Source organism: Puma concolor, chromosome F2 (assembly GCF_028749965.1).
Source record: "Puma concolor isolate L17-30 chromosome F2, mPumCon1.1.hap2, whole genome shotgun sequence".
Lineage (NCBI taxonomy): Eukaryota > Metazoa > Chordata > Mammalia > Carnivora > Felidae > Puma > Puma concolor.
In genome coordinates this window covers 35747163-35767538 of record NC_141684.1, presented here as the reverse complement: position 1 = coordinate 35767538, position 20376 = coordinate 35747163, and the positions used below count along the sequence as shown (strand labels likewise).

General features: G+C 42.9%; 1 protein-coding gene across 3 annotated transcripts in view; it reads right to left on the bottom strand.

Annotated features, from left to right (window-relative positions):
* Nucleotides 1-20105, bottom strand: part of NCALD (neurocalcin delta) — a 404040-nt gene extending 383935 nt beyond the window's left edge. For all 3 annotated transcript variants that reach the window (XM_086695133.1, XM_086695132.1, XM_025922630.2), the window contains exon 1: nt 19972-20105. The gene's annotated coding sequence lies outside the window, so the exon portion shown is untranslated. The remainder of the gene's footprint in view (nt 1-19971) is intronic.
* Nucleotides 20106-20376: the final 271 nt, after the last annotated feature.

Genomic DNA, 20376 nt, shown 5'->3' with positions numbered 1-20376 from the left:
TTTATCTCTGTCTCTCTCTGTCTCTGTCTCTCTCTCAAAAATAAAATAAAAACATTAAAAAAATAATAAATTTAAAAAAAAAGAACTCCCTTTCTGTGTAAACTAGCCAGAGTGAGCACTGTTGTTTGCAACTGAGAACCTCAAACCAGCATAAAACCAAATAACAGTTGTACAATTAAATGAGTCAAGAGAAAAGTAACACATTTTGGCATATGAGGGGGCTTTTTAAATCCTATAAATATAAAATGTTGAAGATGTAAAAGAAATTAAGGCAGCTGTCTACAAAACTTTGATAGGCAAAGGAAGCTGATCGTCTGTTGCAAAGGACAGCTGGACCATTGATGTGGTGATTTTGTCAGCACACCTACACACAACCTACTACTACTCAAGACTTGAGGTTGCATAGATTCAACCTGTATCTGTGAGCACGAAGACTTGCTATTTTAACCTCTCCTGGACTCGAAGTTCCTGATTTAGGAGACAGTTAAAAACAAAGCTATTACTTCCCAGTGGGTATTAAGATCATCGATATCTAAACAGGGCAATTTAATCATTACCTAGATAAACTGGGTCTTAAATCCTAGACTCTGAGAAAAGTTTACATAAAACCTTTATGTAATTCACCAAAGTCATTTCAATGCCAGAACAACTTAGACTTGAAACAGAGGGCACCTAACAAAAGCCTTTCAAATCTTATCACCATGCTTGATCAAAAACTGAAGACAAAACCATCCTGCAATGGGCTTTCTCAAAAAGATACAAGTCTTAATAATAATTTCCTTTGGTTTAATAACATTCTCTTTCAGGATTAATGACCTAACAAATGAAGATGTAGGCCTTTCCAAACACTTTGGATTTCCTAGGGTTTGGGATTTATCACACACAAATAAGATAAGGTCAGTGACCCAGACTCCTTAACTTGAGTCCCAAAACCTTGCTTATGGATATCCAGTTATTTATAACATATCTGAAAGTATTCCAAAGTAGACATGGGTTATTTTTTGCCTGGGCAGCATCCATTCCCATTTCTTTGAGTACTAACATCTCCACTGTCACTGGAGACCATACTCCCTCATTTCCAGTCCATGTGCTTCAATAAGGAGGTGGTTTAACCCCTCTCCAGAGGTCAGCAGCCTGGCTGCCATGTTTGATTGAAAGACTGGCATGTAATCAATTTAGGGCAATGAGAATAAAGAATTTTGATGGAACTATAGAGAAAGAGAAGCTGCTTGTTGGGGTGTCTCATCTAATAGCCTTAGAGCTTCTGATTAGTGTCTTGATATCATGGAGAGCCTGCTTGATGATGAAACCAACCCAGAAGAATATAGAGCAAAGAGATGGCAAGAGACAGATTTCTGACAATACTGTTTGAGACATGGATCCAGCCACACCTTTGCCTTTACAGTTACGAGAACCAATTAATTTGATTTTTTTTCTAAGCCCCTTTGAATCAGGTTTGTAACATTCGCAACCTGAAGAGTCTTAACAGATACAGATTCCTTTAAGCTAAGACTTTATAAAGATAGCAGAAGCGTTAAAGTATTTAGCTTTAAATATTAAAGTATAAAATAAGCTTGTACCAGGGATGTTAAATCCCTGCTATGAACAACTTCCCATTCCAGCATGAGCTGCCTTACCCACAATCCCCTGCTCAGAGAAACGGTGCTGAAGAAGTCTGTGCACAAAGCAGTCACCAATGGACCTGGGATGAACAACCAACCCAAAGGTAGCTAATTATTTTGCTGGCCAGGCTCCATTGATTGTATGGCCTGGCTCAGTGAGCTGGACCAAACTCTCACTTATGAGTTAGAGCCAGGAGATACTGAGGTCTCAGCCAGCGGCTTTATGGGTTGGCGATTCAGAGGCCATATGTAAAATGAAGCAACAAAAGAAGATAGGAGAGAAAAAGAGAGAAGCCAACTGAGCAGAGACCACATGACCTCTGAAAAACAGAATTACCCCATTCCCAGTTTTCCTGTCTGCTGTTTTGGCCCCCATGAGCCCAGCTCTACTCTGTTTCACAGGCACAGAATCCTTTCAAGGGGCAGTGTTGTACATGAGTTAGAGAGTATGGCTCCCAAGTGACCACGTGGGCGTGAGTCTTGACTCCTTCTGCCCACTCACATGCCTAAGGCCACATTCTCTACACCTGCCCTTCTACTGAGTAGAATAGGGATAACACCCTACCTCCCCGGGTATGGGAGAAAAGTCTATGTGATAATATACTCTGGATAATGTAATGATAGCAGTAGTCATTGTCACAATGAGCCCCTGTACTTGAATTAGTGTAGTGATATTCTAGTCCTTGACAACTGAGAGGGCCCAAACTAAAGCAACAATTCACTAAATGATTAACTTAAATATAACTCTATTTCTACCCAACATATAGAGAATTGTCGATGTCCAGATAGAATTACAGTGTAAAATCCTCTTTAACAGGGGGAAGACTTAGCCATGAAAGTGCTGAGCTGGTAACACTTGAAAGAGAGTACGATGTTCTCGTCCTCTTTCTGTATCATGCCCTGTTCCTCTTGGGTCCCACACTGACCCCCAGCACCAGTTAACTCCATTTACAAGGGCTGATAGGCCAACACCCGAGACTTCTCTGTCTGCAACTGCTTGCAGCTTGCCTGGGGGTGCATTGTGTGTGCCCCACAAAAAGATGCAGATGCTGCGAGAAACAAGAGAATGTCTATAGACTGTCCTGGCTTTTCGCGTGAAGGAAACAACTAAGCCAAATCCAGAAGCCTTCTCTTATTATTCAAACGACTGTACTGTGATTACTTCCTGTTTTGAGCAGCCCCACTCCGTCTGAGGTTGGAAAAACATTCACCTAATGGCTGAGGGTTTTACTCTGTTTTGTCCCCTCCTGTGACAGCTACACAAACTACTGTACAGACTTTATCATTCTGAACTATCGATCCATGCTTTCCAGCCTTAAAAAAAAAAAAAAAGATTTTGCTAAAGAAAGATAATATAAATCTGGGGTGTTTGAGTGGCTCAGTTGATTAAGCATCTGACCTCAGCTCGGGTCATGATCTCATGGTTTGTGGGTTCGGGCCCCGCATCAGGCTCTGTGCTGACAGCTCAGAGCCTGGAGCCTGTTTCAGATTCTGTGTCTCCCTCTCTCTCTGCCCCTCCCCTGCTCACGCTCTGTCTCTTCCTCTCTCTCCCAAAAATAAATAAATATTTTTTTATGAAAAAAATAAAAAAGAAAGATAATATAAACCACCTTCCAAAGATCCTTTTTTATTTAGAAAAAAAAACCCTCTATTTCCACAGCAAAAAATATATGTATATATTTTTTAAATCCACACAAATATGTTTCAAATCTGTTCCCCAACATGCATTAAGAATAAGAGGCATACAGGAGCCCTGAGAAAGGAACAGAAGTTTTTTCTTAAGGAAAAAAGAACTTTTCGCAAAGACCTTGGTGTATTTGGTTTTGCATTCTTGGCTAAAAGGTAATAATCAAAGGATGAAATCTATATTCCCTAGGTCTTTCTCTCTCCCTCCTTTTGGTAGACTCAGGATGTGAGTTTTTGAGAACAATCACTACTCTAAAAATCAGAGAACTCATGTATTCTTACAGCTGCAGAAGAGGGCCAAGGGAGAGAAGAACTGAATGTGTCAGAACCCTCCAGTGTTTCAGGCTAGAAGACATTTCCGCGTGGGAATAAGCCACTTTCTGACTCTACAGTCAGTCCCTTGACTTACAAGCTGATCATGTTCTAAGTTTCTGATCAAGGTCCAACCTGGAATGTTTAGAATCTAGAATGTCTTCTCCCCTAACAACAATGTTAAGCACTGACTATGTCACCCTAAAACAGCCATTCTAACCCCAGAATTCCTAGGGGATTACATAGTTTTGTCCTGTGGGTCCTGCACAGTCCAGACATAACTTGTGACCCTCCTTTATGAAAATGCATTCAGAGTTCCAAATAAGACATAGTGTTTCAGGGCTTCTGACCCTACAGGACTGTCACCAGTGCCAAGACATCAGTGGTGGCCAAGGCCTGCCCTCCTTCCTCTCACCCCACGCACACTGACCAGCTAAGGGCACCAAAATGGGTAAGGGTAGGAGCAGGAGGGGTCCTTCTGGTCCCTCCTTCTGGTCCCCACTTGGTCACCAGCAGAGAAGGCAAAAAGCAGGAACTTGAGGCCAGCAGGGTGAACGCCAGGGCCACAGTGTGCAGGAATTAGGGGGGAGGGGAGCAGAATTCTCTGAGGCTTGGGCTGGCCCGTTCCCCCAGCTCAGCCAGGGACTGCCTGTCCTCTTAGCTTTCATTTCCACTGTTGGTTGCTAAGTGCTCTACATAATGCAAAAGTAAATAGTTACACAGCGCAGTTTGGAATACACAAAAACACACATCAATCAGCCAGGAAAAAAAAAACCTCTCAAAGTTTCTAGGTTTATTTTTAGATCCTGGTTGGCCAAATGAGTAACCTAAATGTCCAAAGGAAGAGAAGCTGGGGCTGAAAAGTGTATTTAGAAACAGGAGACACTGATACTGCAGGTCTCCAGGCCGTCTTAGCTTATAAAATATGCATCAGTCAAGTCCTCAGGTGTTTTAAGTACCTCACAGCAGTGCTTGAATAGGGTCCGGGATCCAATGCACTCACAAGACTTGCTCAATAGAAAACATCATCCCCTGTCATGGGGTTTCAAGAAATTACAGTGAGTGTAACATAAAATATTGATATCCTTTAGTGAAGGACCCAATTTAAGAAAAGTAACTAAAACAATGCTTAAGTAATGAGTGTAAATCCATTAAGGAGAGTAAAAAGTGTTTTATTCACCTTATATTTCCCATGACATCTGGCAGAGTGCCTTGAATAGAGCAGACACACAACAATGCTTATTAAATAAATAATAATACTCTTGGAAGAGCCCTTGTTTCTAGGCAAAACCATTATGACCTCCCTGAGATTCTCCATGTGGTGCTCAAACTAGCCAACCAGACTTGAAGTTTCAAAGATAAATTTATCACTCTAAAAGGAAATCAGAAGAAACAACAGAACGACAGATAGCATAATAGAAAATAGCGAACCGTCAGCTTGAAAAGCAAGAATAACCCTGAGCAACTCATTGAGATTTGCTTACTTCTTCACCTGTAAAATGAGATTATATTTGTCGCCCGACCACCATGTGGCATCGCAGTAGAGACGGATGAACAGGTGCACTCCAGCCTTCTCAGACAACACCCACAAGCTGCCTGGTCATGTCCAAGTTACAAGGCAAAATCTGGGCCCAATGGGACTAAGTTATTTTCAGCGTAACCACCTCATTCTAGGAAAATGAAAAATCATCCTTCCCTTAGAAAAGACCCTTCTGATTATAATGCCACTTGTTTATAGTTGGAAAAAATGCACAAGTAAAAAAGAAAAGTCATTTGCTTTATGGAAAGTTTAAAAAACACACACGCACACAAAGCACCATTCAGTAAAGGGTGTTGGGACAACTGGTTTACAAGTTAAAAGAGAGAAATAATCACTTTACCTCCTCATTTCCTCCTTGCTCTCCACCAAAATAAATTATAGTTGAGTTAAATAATGATACGGGTTTTTTAATGTGAAGAATTCTTTAAAACCCATAGAAAACAGAGCTGATTATTTATCAAACCCTGTGAAAGAATGCAGCAGGCTGTCCTATCAATGGAAGAAATTATGGTGAAACATTTACCCACTTAACAACAGAAAAACTATAATCAATGGGCAAGCGATAAATACACTGGGGAAATAATCATAGCAAATGTGTCTGAAGATATTTTATTACATATTATTAAGGATCTTATGCCCATATGTTTTAAGGGAAAAACAAACCAAGTTTACAGAAAAATTTGTATACTATGACTGTTTTGGTAATAAAAAATGAGCCCCTTTTGTATTTTAAGAAGACTGTATTTATATGCTCCAACAAGGAGAAAGGGGAGGAGACACAACTCAGGCCTTTAACACTGGCTACCAGGGAGGCATGGGAGTAAAGGCCAGCCAGGAAAGCCCTTCCTTTGTGTGTCTTTGTCCTGAATTGTAATTTGAAACAAACAAAAAAATTGTAACTGATGAGAAAAACATCCAAAGGCAAAGAATATGTAACAGAAAATTAGGAAAAGAAGAAATGCAGCTAGTATACAATATGAAAAAGAAATGTTTAGCCTCACTAGTAATCAAAGAAATATAAAGGCAAATAAAGTATTTTTGGTGACCAAATTAGAAAAAACAAAATGTCAAAGTGATGATATCCAAGGTAAGAGAAAGGTAGATGAAACCCACACAATCATACAACACAAACTGCTTAAATTTCCAAATTATTTTCCAAACTTGCATTTAGAAAGCAAATGGCAAAGTGAGTCAAGAGTTTTTAACAAAAGTTCAGAGATCCGGGGCGCCTGAATGGCTCAGTTGGTTAAGTGTCAGACTTCGGCTCAGGTCATGATCTCACGGTTTGTGAGTTGAAGCCTCGCATCCGGCCGGCTCTGTGCTGACAGCTCAGAGCCTGGAGCCTGCTTCAGATTCTGTGTCTCCTTCTGTCTGCCCCTCCACCACGTGTACTCTGTCTTGCGCATTATCTCAAAAATAAATAAACATTAAAAAAAAAAAGTTCAAACATCCAACCTACTAAATCCACTGGAAATATATTATAGGCTATAATCTTATATAGAGAAAAAGATTTTGTGCAAAAATAGAACAAAAAAACTACTTAACATTTTGACCAAATGACCAAATGGGACGGCTAAGTAAACTGAGGTATATCCATTCGATGGAATAGTACATGCCCAATTAAACACTGTCTACAAAAAACATATAGCAAAATATAAAATTCTCATAGAAGCAAAAACTTCCATCTCTTTTACTCTCATTTTTTACCTCTGACACGAATGTGTGAGGGTTTTTTTTTTTTCCCCACACCAACAAACTCTTCAACTCTCCGGATGCCGACTGTGTCCTATAATCCCAGAGTTAGCACAGACCCCACAGACTGGGGGGCTCAGTCCCATAAGACTGTCCCCCAATTCAGATGCCAGTTATAAGTCTCGGATACTTGTACTTCTGACCAACTGGCTATAAATCAGGGGTACCTATGATGCCCTCCTTGGATTCAATAATTTGCAAGACTAGCTCACACAACTCAGAAAAACAATTTACTTGCTAGATTGCCAGTTTACTGTGAAAGGATATGATTCCGGAACAGCCAGATGGAAGAGCTGCATAGAACCAGGTATGGAGGAAGGGGTGTAAATCTTCCATGTTTTCTCTGGGCAAGCCACCTTACCAGCACCTTGATGTGCACAGCAACCTGGAAGTTCTCTGAACCCCACTGTTTAAGCTTTTTTTTTTAAGTTGTTACTTAAATTCCAGTTAGTTAACATGCAGTGTAATATTAGTAAATTCAAGTGTATAATATAGTGATTCAACACTTCTATACAGCACCCAGTGCTCATCACAAGTGTGCTCCTTAATCCCCATCAACTCTTTAACCCATTTCCCCACCCACCTACCCTCTGGTAACCACCTGTTTTTCTCTATAGTTAAGAGTCTGTTTCTTGGTTTGCCCCCCTCTATCTTTTTGGCCCTTTGCTCCTTTGTTTGGTTTCTTAAGTTCCATATATGAGTGAAATCATATGGTATTTTATGGAGGCTCCATTATGTAGACACGATTGATTAAATTATAGGTCACAGGTGACTGAACTGGCTCTCCAGCCCCTTTTCCCTCCCTGGGCATACTCTTCTTACCCCTATCACTCAGAAATTCCAAGGGTTTTTAAGGAGCTCTGTGCCAGGAACTGAAGACAGGGACCCAATATACATTTCTTATTATATCACAATATCACAGCTTAGGGTATATGGCAAAATAGAAAATTAATTTTTAAATTACACAAAAATATGACTAGGTAACTAAGAAAAATATTTCTTTATAAAAATAATGAAAAGAAATGTTCCAAATATTAACCATGTTTGCCTTTGAATATTTTGGGTTATGGTAACATTTTTTCCTTCCTTCTAATTTTCTAAAGTATGCAGATCTTATTTCATGACAATGCCTTACTGTTGTTATAATGACAAAGTCGAGGGTATGGAGGAAACAGTGCTCAAGGTCTAGGGGACATATGCTTTAAATGACTGCATTCAAAAAAATCTAAGGCACAGTCTTCCTGTTGCTCTCTCAAGACACTTCAGAGGCCAGAACTGCATTCTGATTCTCACTGCTTGTCCTCTGGCCTGGCTTGGAAGTGACTGTCATGTCTTCCAAAGGGTGAGGCAGTGGGAACTTAACATCACAGGATTCCCACATCCCAGACCTTCTCTTCGGACAAGTCCCAGTGCAAAACCCTATCAAAGAGCACTTCCTGTAAATGTTCTACTAGAAACTTTAGATCACATGTCTAAAGAAATGTGTGTGTGTGTGTGTGTGTGTGTGTGTGTGTGTGTGTCTGTCTGGCCATCTCACCTTCTCTGTCCTCAAGGTCACCAAGCCACACTGCAGGACAATGATGCAGCAGTCTACCTCATTTATCAAATGATTAATCTAAGTGATAATGATAAATCTATTTACCTAAATAGAATAACATTGCAAAAGAGTGAGAACCATAGGACCCTGAGCCAGGACTGTGCCCCAATATTAAATTATTTTAAATAACAACAGATTAAAGTCCATCTCTCCTCTCACACTTGCCATACAATCCAAAGTAATATCTCAGATTCTTGGTGCAGTATTTCAGGCCCTCTCCCTAATACTGAGTTAGGCTAAATATTTCCCCTTCAGGTGCATTTAATGGTCAGATAGACACTCCAAATCCCTTACTGCATAGTACTTCAGAGATACGTATCATATATACCTTTACATAAAAATAATGAAAGAATGGGGATCCTGGCTGGCTCAGTCAGTTGAGCACGTGACGCTTGATCTCAAGGTTGTGAGTTCAAGCTCCACGTCGGGTGCAAAGTTACTTAAAAAATAAAATCTTTAAAAAAATAATGAAAGAAAATATTCCAAATATTAACACTGATTTATAAAAGAAAATCTTAGTGAAAGATTTTTTTTTTTTTTTTTTTGAGAGAGAACAAGCTCACAAGCAGGGGAGGAGCAGACAGGGAGGAAGACGGAGGAAGAGAGAGGGAGAGAGAGAATCCCAAGCAGGCTCCACGCTGTCAGCGCAGAGCCTGACTCAGCGCCCGAACCCATGAACCATGAGATCATGACCTGAGCCGAAACCAACAGTCAGATGCTCACCCGCATGAGCCACCCAGGTGCCCCGGCAGAAGATTTTAGTAAAAACAAAATTTAGTGAAGAAAATAATGATCCCTCCAATACATCTCCTTAGTAAATTCAAGTATTCGCAATAACTTGCGTGACAGTATTTTCTGAAAGGTGGTATACTTACACCTTTGTTAGTAAAGAACAGCCACAGCAGCAGAAGAACTTCTGCATGTGAGATGTTGAGCTCATGCTCGCATGTGTTACACACTTAACCTTCTCAACCCTCACAACAACCCCAGGAAGCAGCACCACTGTCACCCCAGTTGTTACCTAAAGGTACAAGCTCCAGGAGGTCACGCAGCTAATACGGGACAATGCCAAGACCGAAACCAGGCTAATCCAGCCCCAGAGTGGATATGCTCTTTCTGCTATAGCACTACAGATTGCATCCATGTTCTTTTTTACTTCTACCAAAAATATCTCCTGCCTAAGGCTGGCTTGGACGATCTGTGAGAAAAACAACTGGTATCAACTAGCCAACAGAATCGACTATCAGTACAGATTTAGTAATTCTGAATGAAGGAGGTACTGAATTACTACATCAATTTTCCAAAAGTGACAATCCCCAGATCAGAACTGGAAGAAGGAAGTTATATGTGGCCTTCCAATAATGGAAACGGGAGAAATAAACCAATGAAACGGGCTGGTGGGGAAAAAGAGAGGTATAAAAGAGACTAAAAATAGTTGCCATCTTATCTCTGCTGTAATAATAGCAGATTAGCACACGTTCTCTTGGAAATGTCACCTAGGCAACCAGAAATACAAAAAGATGCTCAGAAAAATACATGTATATACATCTATTTTTGCCATTTCTGAACATAAATGATCACTATTGCAATTAGGACAATCATTAGGCCATATATGGAAAAAAGAAAAAAGGTAGGCACACAAGAAAGTTGTGTAAGTAGGTATCCAATGTAAAGTAGGATAGTAAGATACAAAGGTAGGTATCTAACTGTACGAGAAGCCCGGACCCTTGGGGTGCCTGGCTGGCTCAGTCAGCGGAGTACATGGCTCTATCTAGGGTTGTGAGTCTGAGCCCCACGTTGGGTGTAGAGATTACTTAAAAAAATAAAATCTTGGAGGAGGAGGAGGGGGGAGGGGGAGGGGGAGGGGAGGGGGAGGGGAGGGGGAGGGGAGGGAGGGGAGGGGGAGGAGGGGGAGGAGGGGGAGGAGGGGGAGGACGGAGAGGACGGAGAGGACGGGGAGGACGGGGAGGACGGGGAGGACGGGGAGGACGGGGAGGACGGGGAGGACGAGGAGGACGGGGAGGACGAGGAGGACGAGGAGGACGAGGAGGACGAGGAGAGGAAGAAATCCTAACTCATTGCCTCAAATTTGGCCCAAAAATCTATTAGGAATGTTAAACATACCTTTCCTATGTTTTTTAAAACTCATGTTTTTATCTCATAAACCAAAAGCAGACTAATACAAAAGAGTGTCGGCTGGCAAATTTTAAAATAACATTTGGAAAACTATCTTAAGTCTCACTTAACTGGAGGGCTTCTATGGCCCGGTTTGGCTAAAACCGCCCCTGCTTGTCCCTCTTGTTTTGGTGTGATTATTAAAAAGTGCTCCTCCCCCACTTTCAAAGGCTTCCCGGTACAAATAATAAACTATATGGCCTTATATTTAACCAAGACATATTTCTTGACCAATTAACAATGTGCTGGCAACCAGGTTGAGAACTTAGATCAAAAACTTAGTTCAAAAAAATTGCATGAGATAAAATCCCTAGCTCCCAGATTACTACAATCTAATGGAGAAGACAGAAATAATACCCAAAACAACAATGAAGCAGTGAAAAGTTGATAATCATCGGTGTAATCCAGGCAGTAAGTGCTGCAGTTCTGATCAGAGACAGAGTATAGACAGTGTATCCCCTCCGGTGAGACACTCCATAGGAACTGTGTAAAAACACCCATGCTTCCGGAGCACTTACTGTATACCAGGCATCGTGCCTGGTGATCTCACTCCATGCTCAAAACAACCCTAGAAGTGAAGAACTATCATTATGCTCATTTTTATAGGACTCGTCCCAAGTATGACCAGAGAATTCAAATGCCTGACTCCAAAGTGTGTGCTCCCTGCCACTGTGGATGCGGACATATGGCTTCCTGCTGGCCCAAGCTTACCAGGAGTTGGCGCAAAAGTCAGTTACCAGAGCCATCAGCTTCTCCTTCTGCTCTGTAGCAGTGCAAGGTATGGCCCAACCCTGGCAGAGCGCTGCTGAACCAGCTGAGGCCCAGGTAGGAAACAGGGGGTGCTTTTTAATCCTACTGAAGAGTCCTATTGGAGAGACTACTGAGAAAAGTGTAATGAAGGGTGTAGAAAAGCAGGGAAGGCTGGCAACAGCAGGAAGTCATTACCATCCCTAGGCCTGAGTGCATGACTGGGGGTGGGGGATAAAGGAATTCCAAAGATGGAGGCTGGATGGAGAAGACCCCTGGCATGAGCTGTGGCCTTCAGCATACAGATGAAACCAACCTGCAGTATGCAACCCATCAGGAGGGAACGCACCCTTCCCCACTCTCCTCCCACTCTCCCAGGGGTGGGCTGGATCCACCATTGGCCAAATTATACCAGAAATCAAAGACAAAGATTGCCCTTGATGCGTCTCAGGGCACAGAGCAGGTGGATACAGGAGGAAAGAGGACATGGAAGAAAGAGCTGACAAGAGATGTCCACCCTGGGGCGCCTGGGTGGTTCAGTCGGTTAAGCATCCGACTTCGGCTCAGGTCATGATCTCACAGTTACTGAGTTCAAGCCCTGTATTGGGTTCTTTGCTGACAGCTCAGGGCCTAGACCCTGGTTTGGATTCTGTGTCTCCCTCTCTCTCTGCCCCTCCCCTGCTTGCTCGCTCTCTCAAGAATAAATAAACATTAAAAAAAAATTTTTTTTAAGGGATATCCAGCCTGCTTGCCATGTCCTTGTTCCTACATAAGAGTGTGTTCCCACTGAGGCAGAGTAAACTGGCCTGGTCAGTTTACTGACCTTTGCAGGAGCATGTGAGGTGCTATATTAGTAAGAAGGGGTCTAGCTCAGCATATGTGTGAGGCTGGTGCCAGTTCATGGGCAAGTGCCCTAGGTAGTTAGTTACACTAGGCCCCGTGCTTGGAAGGGCCCCACACTTGGCCTAATGCTCTGCTGACACCATTTTGAAATTCTTGATAATCTTTAAACCAGGGCCCCACAGATTATGTAGCTGGTCTTCGGGAAAGGCAAACCATTTTCCTCAGCTGGTAAGACTAAATTCCGTTAAGTATCACAAGATTCCAGGTATATTATTCAAAGCAGACAGACCCAAAGTTAATATTAACTAGAATCACAATGATACAGCAGAATATATAACACAATAAAGTGAGGGAACATTTTACCTTTTTTTTCTTTCTCTTTTGAAGTCAAACTGCAAAGTGGCTGAGAAACCCAAGTAAGCTATCCTCTGGAGAGAAACGGAACTTAACAAGGGCCTCTCCACAGCATGGAGGGAATGGATTTTGGCTCTTTATTCAGTTAATGTGATCAATGCAGACAAATAAGCAGAATAATTTATGCCCTGGGGTGGACTCTTGATGTACCCCACTTGATGGGATACAGTCTTCGAATTAGCCAGGTAATTGCCAAAGCTACCCTTGACCTTGCCTTGTTTTCCTGGTATACATAAGCCCCAGTTTGAGACAAAGTATTGAAAACCCACACACAGAAGGTTCATTGATGGGTCAGCGAAACTTACAAACTATATTTCTAAACTGATGCTTTCCGAAAGCCTAGAAACTAGAGCCTATACTGCTTCTGTTTCCATTTCCTGAAAGACGCCAAAATCCTTAGCCTTCCTCGGAGCATCATTTTGAAAGCATCTGGGAAAGCCCCAGGTGAGAAGCCAGAACAGGGCCAGTGTCTCTCTCCCATTCGTTTCCTCGAAGGCCACTGGGCAAAGCAAAGCAAGGAAACTTCCATCTGAGGCAGGGGTCAGACTGGTTTTTGATAGCCTCTTTCACTCACGCCCCATGTCAGAAATAACGGATGGTAGATTCTTAGCTGTCTTGTTCGTTTGGTGGTTTAAAGTTACAATAAAATTTCAGTAGATCAAAAGTGTTTACAAAACCCCTGCTGTGTCAAGGAACCTAGAACCCAAGCAGTAAATCAAATCTAGGGGCATCATGACAGAATCCAGCCACCAGCCCCTGGCATGGGCGAGCAAAGACTTCTCCCCCAAAGCCTCTGGAGGCTCAGCCGTGCTAATACCTTGATCTTGGACTTCTGGCCTCCAGAACGGTGAGAACAAACATTTCTGTTATTTTAAGCCACCCAGTTTGTGGTAATTTGTTACAGAGGCCACAGGAAACTAACATAAGCCCTCAGCCACATCTCTCACCTATGGCCTCAGCCTCACAACCTCCGGGAATGGAAAATATGAGGCCTTCCAATGCAGCCCATTTTGTTTGCACAGGGAGCCTACTTCTGAGCCCAGAATAAAAAATAAAATTTTTTTAAAAAGCACAGAGCTTTTTCTGGCTAGAAAGCCCTTTAGTCATGCCTTGGGGGAGGGGGGCCCACTAGTGACCCCACAGTAGACATTGCTTTCTTTCTCCATTCACTCCTGCCAGGATAGCACAGAGGGAAATACCATCTCCCTTGTACTGGAAACTCTTCTATAACGCAACCCGAGGTCTCATTAATGTTTAAGCAGCCAGGTTACACTGTCAACTCCTTTGGAGCTTTTCGCTAAAAGCAAAACAAAGCAAACATATCTTTCTCACACGGGTTTCAAGGGCTTATTGTTATCCCCACCAATTACATAGAAAAGATATTTTTTAATTTTTTAATGCTTTATTTATTTTTGAGAGAGATAAAGGCAGAGTGCAAGCAGGGGAGGGGCAGAGAGAGGGGGAGCCACAGAATCTGAAGTGGGCTCCAGGCTCTGAGCTGTCAGCACAGAGCCTGATGCAGGGCTCGAGCCCACAGACCACAAAATCATGACCTGAGCTGAAGTCGCATGCTTAACCAACTGAGCCACCCAGGCGTCCCAGAAAATATTTTTTTAATCTAAATACAATCATTCAGTTATGACATATATGAAATACGTGTTGTTATTTAGTGGGGGAAAGGGGGAAATTCTGAGCAGTCACTTCCTCTACATTTTGAGAGCCAAGCTAAGTTTGTACAAATCAGATTATTCCCAAAGAATCTAAACACACAGGTCTGGGGGAAACCTAACATTCCAGATCTGACTGGATGTACAGTGGAAATATTCCCTGGGTTTCAATCCCAGCCCCATTAGTTATTAGTGACCTTGGGTAGGTCATTCAACCTCTTGATGCTTCAGTTCCCTCACCTGTGAAATAAGGATCACCATAGCTGCATTCCCTCCTGCTGGATCCTCTCTGTTTTCCTCTCCAGATCCAGCCTCACTCCACTCTCAGCCCTAGGAGGCTCATTTCTAGATACAAGGTAGTCCTTATATCAAGTTTTCTTGCCCTCTGGCTTCTGGTTAGGTTGAGAGGCACCAGCAGAAATCAGAGAGGGGAGAAAAGAGTGGTTGGGGACCCTCATCTAGATGCCTCCACACCAGGCCACAGTCTGAGTGTAGCTATATTCCTCTACTGAAGAGTAATTCCAGAAACCTCTCTCTCACATCCCCCTTTCAGGGCTGGGGTAGTAAAGATTTACATGCATTGCTGGCCACTCCTGGTGATTTCCCTTAACCCTGCCCACATATTTATGGGGCGCCTGGGTGGCTCAGTCAGTTAAGTGTCTGACTTTGGCTCAGGTCATGATCTCACAGTTTGTGAGGTCAAGCCCCGCATGGGGCTCTGTGCTGACAGCTCAGAGCCTGGAGCCTGCTTCTGATTCTGGGTCTCCCTCTCTCTGCCCCTCCCCCACTCATGCTCTGTCTCTCTCTCTCTCTCTCTCTCTGTCTCTCAAAAATAAATAAACATTAAAAAAGAAAAAACCCTGCCCACATCTTTGTAAATAGTCCCTTCATTAAACTTTCTTCAGTTATACCCTTTGAGTATGTCATCTGCCTCCTTAGGGGACCCTGGTTGATAAACCGTTGAAAGGATTTTATCAGAATCAATTAATTAATGTTTAGAACACTGCCATGTTCACAGAAAGTGCATAAAGGCATTTGGAATCATTACTGTCATTATTAGCAACAGCAGTCAACTTAACTTGTCTGTGGCATCTTTGGTCATGAGATATCTCGGTGCCACATTTACCTTTCCTCCCCAAGTCCAATACCATTTAGTGTGGCAATAAATGTAATATCCACAGTTGTATAAATGTGGAGAAAACTATTAGGTTCTCTTTCATCTGAATAATTAAAATAACCCCCTAACTCTTCTGCTGTCTTTCTTCTCTTCACTCTCTATTTAATGTGGGGAAGTAATCATGCTCTTGCCACAAATACTCAATAGCTCCTCCCAATGAAATTCAGATTCTGCTACCGTCCCTCACAATTTGATCCCAACCTACTTTTAATACTATACTAAGCATTTCACACCCACTAGGACGGCTATTACATATTTTTTAAAAAACCGAAAACAGCAAGTGTTGGCAAGGAAGTGGAGGAATTGGAACCTGTGTAGACTGCTGGTGGGCATGTAAAATGGTAGCTGCTGTCGAAAACAGTATGGCAGTTCCTCGAAAAATCATATAAGCAATTCCACTTCTGGGCCCAGACGCAAAAGAATTGAAAGCAGGGACTCAAACAGATATTTTACACATCCATGTTCATAGCCACATTATTCACAATAGCCAAAAGGTGGAAGTCACCCAAGTGCCCACTGACAAATGAATGGATCAATAAAATGTGGTCTATCCATACAGTGGAGTATTATGCAGCCCTAAAAAGGAAAGAAATTTGGACACATGATACGACATGGATGAGCCTCCAAGACATTATGCTAAGTGACATAAACTTAGCACAAAATGACAAATACTGTACGATGCCACTTAACATAAGGCACCTAAGGTCGTCAAATGCATATAGACAGAAAGAATGAATGGTGGTTGCCAGGAGCTGGGGGGAGAGTTGGGGGCGGGGCGAGTTTTTATATAATGGGTTTAGAGTTTCAGTTTGGCAAGATGAAACAGTTCTGGAGATGAATGGTGGTGACAGTTGCACAAGAATACGAATGTACTTGATGCCACAGAACTTTACACTTAAAAATGGTTAAAATGGTAAATGTTGTGTTATTTATATTTAACCACAATAAAAAAAATAACATTCAAGAAATGCTTATCGCTTGCCTATCACACAAAACACTGTACTGGGGACATGTCAGCAAAACACACTGGAAGGTCACTGTCCCCACCGAGGGGGCTCTGCTCCTGTACCTCCTCCCACACGGTCCTCCTTCCAATGAGTCTGTCCCCTAATGACGTCTTGCAATTTCATGTTGAAATCTGAACTTCTTAAAGGTAGGAGACTAGATCTTATTCATCACATATCACTGGTACTTAACACAGTGTTGAACATGTGGAAACTGCCAAAGAATATTGGTTGAAAATGTGAGTAAAAATCCAGCCAAAGTAGTGTATGTCTTCCTTTTCCTCTTATCTTCTAGCCAGCCAGCCAACACCTAACATTTCTTGAAGTTAGTTAGCTATATTTTCAGAAATAAGAGGTCAGAGCTTTTTACTAAACTCACTTCAAATTGTTCTGCTAATGGAACGCCTGGCTGGCTCAGTCAGTGGAGCATGAGACTCTCAACCTCAGGGTCGTGAGTTCAAGCCCCATGTTGGACATGGAACCTACTTAAAAAAAAAAATTGTTCTGTTCACAAACAATTCTACTAAGTGCAGAATAATTACACTAAGTGTAGAAATTGTGGGTTGCAAGTCAGAACTCAACTGTTTACTAGCCATGTGTCCTTGTGCAAGTTACTGAGTGTCCCTAAACTTGTTTCCCTCATCTATGCTAACAGCACTATAGTGGACATCTGTTGCTTTGCAATCCAACATCCATTGGCCCATCTTCTGGTGACAGTATAACAACGTATTCTAACAATGTTCTTCTGGAAAATGACCCTGCTCCTACTCCTTAGCCTATGGCTCAAAGATAAAACCTGTGACCAAGCCCAAGCTCTACTAGTATATGGCCCTCCAGCCACAGGAAGAGGCACTGGATCCTATCAAAGCCAATAAAGTCAGAGCTAGTCATTGCAAGCGATGCTGGAATAGAGGCTCTCACTTTCTAGCTGGATTTAAGCCCACAATGGTTTAAATGGAGCCTAAAAATGGTGCCAACTTCAAAAAACAAATCAAGAAATGGAGAGAGAGACACCAGGTCCTGGTAATGATGCTTAAACCCTGGATTAAGCCATACCTGAAGTATATTTCTCTGGACTGAAGAGTTAGAAGAGACAAAATAACGTTCCTTTTTTTTTTTTTTTTTTTTAAAGTTGTTTGACACTTGCAACGGAATTGAGTCCTAATTAAAATAAGTATCTCCTGAAAAATTATTACAAAGTTTAAATGGGATCCTCATGTACATACATAGTACACACTTGATAAATGGAAGCTACTAATATTAACTATAGTGATAGTTTACGGTAATGGTAGAAATTTCCTGGCTTCTTCTAAGGATGACTTTTTAAATTGGTGCGCTCTGTCCCTGACGTCTGCCTTCATTATCCTTCAATGATACTCTCTTTCACGGTGACACAGATAGAGGGGTGGTAAGGACAAAGATTATATGCCACCACTTTCTAATCCCACACCCCAACAGACACCACTAATTGATCACAGCACTCTTTCCTGCCGAGCCTGGATTCAGCCTTGGATTCCTATTCAGCCCGGGTCTCTAGGCAGCCACTATCAATCAATCAAAGATGATATAAGAGGGGCGCCTGGGTGGCTCAGTCGGTTAAGCGTCCGACTTCAGCTCAGGTCACGATCTTGCGATCCTGTGATCTCGCGGTCCCTTAGTTCGAGCCCCGCGTCCGGCTCTGGGCTGATGGCTCAGAGCCTGGAGCCTGCTTCCCATTCTGTGTCTCCCTCTCTCTCTGCTCCTCCCCCATTCGTGCTCTGTCTCAAAAATAAATAAACGTTAAAAAAAAATTTTTTTTTTAAAAAGATGATATGAGAAATGAAACCTATGGTCGCAGCTCCAGAACAGCAGTTGACAACGTTTTTCTATAAACCACTAGGTAGTAATTATTTTAGGCATGGTCTCTGTTGCATATTCTTCTCTGTATTTTGATTTGTTTTGTTTACGGCCCTTTAAAAATGTAAACAAGCATTCTTGATTCCTCAGCTATACAACCCCCCCACGCCCATTCTGGAGCCTAGAAATCAGACTCAGGCTGTCCCAGGGAACTGGGAACCACCTTAGCTCCCTCTGCATGGATCCCGGGAACCCTGTAATGGAACGCTTGGAAATGCTGCCTCAGTCAGAAATGCACCCACAGAACATACTGAATCACCTGAAATGTAACAGAGGAACTCTGCTCTCTTCATACCAATCCCAGGACAAGCCGAAATCCACACTCCAGGGGAAGCCACAATCCCAGGAAGAGCTACAAAGTCCATGCATGTGGTAACATTCACCTCTGCCTCCAGAACCAAATTCACGGCACGACCTCTTCAAAGTGCTAGACCTCTATCCGTCATAGCCAAATGTGAGATCCCCCACCTTTTTACGAGTAAAGGGAAGAGTTCAAATCACTACATCTCTCCATTATTAGTCTGACCCTTTATAATTTAAACAAATACCTCTGAAATGGTGACAAGATAGCATGCCACACTGCTTTTGACCAACATCTTGCTCCTTAGTTATTTCCCAACGTTTTTTATGGTACAGTACTATACTAAAGATTGGTTTTGTCTTTCTATTATTCTCCATGTTTGCTTCTGGCTTTAGTGAGAAGAATTAAACTTTGTTTGACCTGCATTTATTTATTCATTCAACAAACATTTTCTGAGGCCCACAATCCACCCCGCAAGGCACCTGCAGGTAGGGAAGACTGATTGATGTGTAGATGATGATGCAGGGCGCCAAGCTAGGGCAGCACAATTAGCTGGGAACGTGGGGGTGGGGGGCAAGAGGTCTGCTGGTAGGCAGTAGGGAAAAATTCACAGGAGTTGCCCAGACGAGGAAGGGTGAGCCCAGCTCAGTGCTGAGCTGAAGCTACACGAGGAGAGGCTTGGGAGATGAGGCTGGTGAGGAAACAAGAGTGAGGTCATGAAATTCCCTGGAGCCCGAACTCTACCCCGAAAGCCACAGAAAACCTCTGAAGGAAATTAAGCAGAATGACTGGAGTCAGATTTTTGCTTTCAAAACGAGCATTCTAGTTGCAGTTCGGAGAATGGACTGGGGCAGGCGCGTCCTGATGCAGAGCAAGGAGCTGGTGTGAAGGCCATTGGAGCAATTCAGGCAAGAGATAAGGTCGTCAACTAAATCAGTGGCAGCAGGAAGAGGGAAAAGGGGGCTTAACAACAACAAACGACGAGAGCTCACATTTATGCCGCACTTACTAATGACAAAGCACTGTGTGAAGTGCTTTCCGTGTATTAATTCATTTTATCTGCCCAACGAACCAGAGATAGGTCGGCTACCTCTTATCAACCTCAAGCCACAGATCAGGAAACAGAGACGTAAGGAGCCCAGGGTCTGGGAGCTACTCGTGTCCCAGCCAGAACTCAGAGCCTGCAGTTTGGCGGCACAGCCCATGCTCCTCACAGCCCATTCACCTGGCACACTTACAGAGAGCGGGTCCTCAGGACTGCTGCTGACTAGCTGAAACGGGGGAGACTCCGGGGCAATTTCCAGGGGTCTAGCTGGGGCACCAGAACACTTGGGTTTCAGCTTCTCGAGCCTCCTCCTCTGACGGAAGCCCCTCCCCAGATCTGTACTCAGCTCCCAATGGTGCCCCTCCCATACGCCCACACTCCCATCACACCACCCCCTCCTCCACTGCCGCCTCTGCGTCCTGCATTTGACCCTCAAACACAGGCGTCTCCCAGGCCGAGGTGAAGACCCACAGGCATTGCCAATTAGGTCTGAGAAGCCTAGACCGAGAATCCTGCTCTTGGTAACACAGCTGCTTAAGTCTGTTATTTTCAAGTCAGACAAAGCTGGGAAAACTTTGAGCAAGCTTGTGTGGTTTCC